Here is a 5,494-nt window from a genome sequence, read left to right as displayed (position 1 = left end):
TCTCATCCCTTATTCCTTCGGTTTTCTTATATACATTTATTGGAAAAAAAATATTTTATTCAATTTTTTATTTTTCAGTTATGGTTAATGTCATATGTAAACCAGGTAACTTATTGAAGGTAATTTTTCTTTTTGTTCATTATTTACGTCTATCACATTCTATTTCGACTTTATTTCAACTTAAAGTTTTATTTCAACTTCTTTCTAAATGCGAATGGAAAGAATTTGCATTTCCACAAATTGAAACAAGTACATCTTTTAAGGAAATAAGTACATCTTTTATAGAAATAAGTACATCTTTTAAGGAAATAAGTACATCTTTTAAGGAAAGAAGTACATCTTTCAAGGAAATAAGTACATCTTTTATAGAAATAAGTACATCTTTTAAGGAAATAATTCCCGTTTAGGTACAGTCACTCATATGAGTGTCTGGATAAACGGTTGTTTGGGGGAGATTTCCATTACATCCCTTTCTGGACGACAGGTGTCTGGGAGTGCGAAATATTTTCCCTTGTGGAACCCTTAGGCTTGTAGCATCCGGTAGCCTAGCTAGTAATAATAATAATAATAATAATAATAATAATAATAATAATGATAATAATAATAATTTGGTTTAATGTGTGTTTAATATGATAGATTTTCCCTTATAAAGTTTTTTAAGCATTAAATTTTATTAGGAAATTTCGTGAAAATATTGAAAAACCTCAATAGATTATATAATTAGTATGTGCCACCCATACTAGGTTGGTTTGCTTTGAGCGATCAGACGAAAATCTCCCACCATCACCAATCTACCGATTATTATCAACTTTAGATTCATTTTATGTATTACTTGCTTACTTGTTTTGGGTTTAAATCCAACCCTCCACTGAAGTCGAGTGAACTACTTCTCGGGCGGGTCCATATTAATCATCTAACGAAACATTTTCATTACAACTTATACAATTCTTTGATTGTAGCATCTTCCAAATCATATGATCTTGTGAAAAGTAATGTCTTTAGTTTCTTCTTAAATTCAATTGCTCCCTTTAAGTCCTTCATTTCAGTTGGCAGTTTATTATAATGTCTAGGCGCACAGTAGCTGAAAGCCCTTTCACCAAATTTACTATTTGTTCTTGGTTCAGATATCCTATGTTTGTCACTCATGTGTCTTATGTTAACATTTGTTTCTAGTTCTAGTTTGTTCAGGCATTCTGTTAGATATTTTGGTTAATTTTGGTTCAGTATCTTAAACGTTAGTAAGAGTAGCTTGTATTCAATTCTCGCTTTTACCGGCAGCCAGTGTGATTTAATTAGTGCAGGGGTAACTCTTTCCTTATTGTGTAGTCGTTTTATTAATCTAGCGGCTCTGTTTTGTACGCTCTGAATTTTCTTCAGCTGATAATTTGGTAAGCTATAGAACAGTGAGTTGCAGTAATCAATTCTTGAAAATATGTGGTAATTAATGAGTATGGCCATAGATTTTTCATCTAAGTATTTACTAATAAATGCTATGTTTCTAATATGATAGTTACAATTTCTTACCATATTATTTATATGTTCATTCATTGTCAGCCTATCATCCATGATTACTCCAAGATTTCTGACAAATTTCTTTAGGTCAATGATCGATTGACCTATTTCAATTCTTTGGAAGCATTCGATTCTTTTTTATATCTTTTTCATTTCCAAAAATAATACATTCACTTTTATCTTCATTGAGCTTGAGCTTTTTTGTTAACATCCAAGCCTTAATGTCATTCATTATTTCATGTATCTCTTTTAGCTTCATCAACTGATTCTATTGGGAAATAGAATTGTGTATCATCAGCGTATATTTTAAATTTAACTCTGTGAGTTTCAAGTATATTTGCCAGTTCAATCGTGTAAATTTCAAACAGGAGAGGACCTAGTACACTTCCTCGAGGCACCCCTTTGGTTAGTTTTCTTGTCTCAGGTTCAAGATCTGATATTACTACTTAAATTTGCGGTTTTCAAGATAACTCACAAACCAGTCATATGCTCGATCTACGATGCCCACAGCTTTAAGGTCTTCCATCAGATATGTATGTTCTACAGTATCAAATGCTGCAATTAGATCAAGCATCACAAGAATGCAACACTTGCCATTTGTTATAATTTCTGTTATGTCATTTTTAATCGCTAACACTGTTGTTTCTGTGGATTAATTTTCTCTGTATGCAGATTGATCATCAGGTATGGCATTAGATTTTTTCAGATGTTTCCAGGTTTGTTCGTGTACAGCAGTTTCAAGAATTTTCGAAAAAATATGACAGATTTGATATTGGCCTATATGAACTTAAATTGTCTGCATGATCTTTTTCTTTATACACAGGCTTGACACATGCAACTTTTTCACAATCAGGGAAAACTGCCTGTGTTAGACTCATATTTACCATGTTTCGGTAGGTCTCTTGTAGTCTGGTGAAATTTTCTGCATCTTTTACATCGTTAATTGGAAATGGGTCATTTCCGCAGTAGGTTTTTTTTTACTTTCTTTATTATTCTCATATAATCACTCTGACTTAACTCTTTGAATACCCTTAGCTTACTTACACCTGTTGTTGATGTATTCCTTCGTTCTGTTGTGCCGATGTTGTGAAAACTGGAGCAGATTTGATTTATTTTTTCTTCAAAATAATCAATAAAATCATCTGCTAGGCATTTAGGATCATCAGTTATGTCAGGCAATACTATTTCTGTCTTTAGACCTAATAGTTTCTTTAGGTTCATATGTATTTTCCGTGGGTCATTTTCATTGCACACTTTTTTATAATAGGCCTTTTTTTCACTAAGATAAGGTAATAGTAGCGATTTCTAGCTGCTTTGTAATGTTGCCAGTTTTCAATATTTTTATTTCTTTTCCATTTATCCTCCATTTTTCTTTTTCTCTTCATGTAATTCATTATCAAACCAGTTCGATTTTACTTTAATTGTGATTATTTTTGTTATTTCCGGGCACCTATTATTATAATTAGTTGCAAGTATAGTTTTACTTCTATCAGTAATGCAGTTTATACAGGATTGCCTCTCTACGAGGGTGTGATTCTCTTCACAGTTACAGACTGGTGTTATCCCTTTTATATCCTCTAGGCTTTGTTCAATGAACTCTTTTGCATCAAAGTTAGTCTTAATTCTGTATGTGATTTCCTTTTGTATTGCATTATTTTTTCTAACATCTATTTCAAAACACATTAAAGAATGTGCCAAATTATTTGGTGTATGTGTAGGCAAAGGAAAAATGAGCCATAACCAGAGAGAGAGGAAGCTAATGTAGTACTATCAGGCTATTATTATTATTATTATTATTATTATTATTATTATTATTATTATTATTATTATTATTATTGTTTCGGTTATTATTTATGTTGATATGGTTGTTATTATTATTTTTGTTGTTGTTGTTATTAGCTAAGCTACAACCACAGTTGGGAAAGCTGGATGCTATAAGAACCAATGGCTCCAACAGGGAAAAATAGCCCAGTGAGGAAAGGAAATAAGGAAAGGAACAAACTATAAGAGAAGTAATGAACAATTAGGATGAAATATTTTAAGAATAGCAACAACATTAAAGAGATCTTTCATATATAAACTATAAAAAAAGAATTATGTCAACCAGTTCAGCACAACATAAAAACATTTGTTATTATTATTATTTTTATTATTATTATTATTATTATTATTATTATTATTATTATTATTATTATTATTATTGAGTTAAAAGTAATGGCTGCATCGGCAGAGTTTATTTTCTTATCCAATTTTTCTATTTTCCGGATAATTCTCTTCTCTAGAGCGCTGCAATCAGCCAGCAGACTTGAAAAATTCCTCAGTCGGGTGAATGACAAAATCGGGAAGACTTTTCAAGTATATTCTCACAAAATACAAGTAAAACTTTTGGTACAAAATAGTAAAAACTACAACGCGTTTCGAGGATAAGTCCTTCCTCTTCTTCAGGTAGAGAGTGAGGTGGATGCTGCAGTCGGGTGGTATTTATACCCAGGATCAGGATTACAAGTGAAAGGGCGGGAATTTTCATTGGTTTTCATTGGTTGATCGGAGCTGATATGGTATGGTGTCTGGTGTACGACGATCTCGGCCGGGAATACCAGTCTGTGACGTCATCGGGGGACCTGAATTTTGATTGGCTGAGGCGCGCCTCAGCCAATCAAAATTCAGGTGCCTCAGCCAATCAAAATTCAGGTCCCCCGATGACGTCACAGACTGGTATTCCTGGCCGAGATCGTCATACACCAGACACCATACCATATCAGCTCCGATCAACCAATGAAAACCAATGAAAATTCCCGCCCTTTCACTTGTAATCCTGATCCTGGGTATAAATACCACCCGACTGCAGCATCCACCTCACTCTCTACCTGAAGAAGAGGAAGGACTTATCCTCGAAACGCGTCGTAGTTTTTACTATTTTGTACCAAAAGTTTTACTTGTATTTTGTGAGAATATACTTGAAAAGTCTTCCCGATTTTGTCATTCACCCGACTGAGGAATTTTTCAAGTCTGCTGGCTGATTGCAGCGCTCTAGAGAAGAGAATTATCCGGAAAATAGAAAAATTGGATAAGAAAATAAACTCTGCCGATGCAGCCATTACTTTTAACTCAACCTGCCTAAAAGAGGGTCTCCTACCACGATATTATTATTATTATTATTATTATTATTATTATTATTATTATTATTATTATTATTATTATTAAACATTTGCTGCAAGTTTGAATTTTTGAAGTTCTACCGATTCAACTACCTGATTAGGAAGATCATTCCACAACTTGGTTACAGCTGGAACGAGAGGAGCACTCAATAGAGTGCAAACCTCCGCCACGGCAGCTTATTTCTCGACCTTTTTCTCGACCATAACCTTTGACCTTAACATATATCAAATTGGCGTGGATTTTCACACACTCAAATAGGAACCAAGTTTGAAGTGTCCGTCACAACGATGTCTAAACTTGTGGCTGATTACGTGAATTGGACATATTGCTTGACCGTGACCTTGTCCTTTGACCTTGACCTTCCAAAATTTAATCCTTTCCGACTTTTTACATTACTCTACGATTAAAATTGTGGCCAGGAAGCTGTTCACAAAAAGACACACACAAACAGGGGCGAAAACATAACCTCCTTCCAACTTGGTTGGTGGAGGTAATAAACCTTCTGGAGAAGGAATATTTATTAGAATTACGTTGATAATATTGCGTATAGTATTATGTTAATTGTTTATTAATGAAGATCCTGAGAGAGAGAGAGAGAGAGAGAGAGAGAGAGAGAGAGAGAGAGAGAGAGAGAGAGAGAGAGAGAGATTACTATGAACTTTAGATTAATTTTATGTATGAGGTTCTACAAAAATTATAATTGGATATTTTAAAAATATATTCTATATAAAAATAAAAATTGGAAATTTAAACTATTACAAATTTAAAAAATCCCTAGATTAAGAAGAGGATAATTGTTGATTATTTACTATACACACTTTTA

This window comes from Palaemon carinicauda, chromosome 6 (genome assembly GCF_036898095.1).
Source record: "Palaemon carinicauda isolate YSFRI2023 chromosome 6, ASM3689809v2, whole genome shotgun sequence".
NCBI classification, from domain to species: Eukaryota; Metazoa; Arthropoda; class Malacostraca; order Decapoda; family Palaemonidae; genus Palaemon; species Palaemon carinicauda.
The sequence above is the reverse complement of the archived record's forward strand: the minus strand, read 5'-3'. Positions refer to the sequence as shown.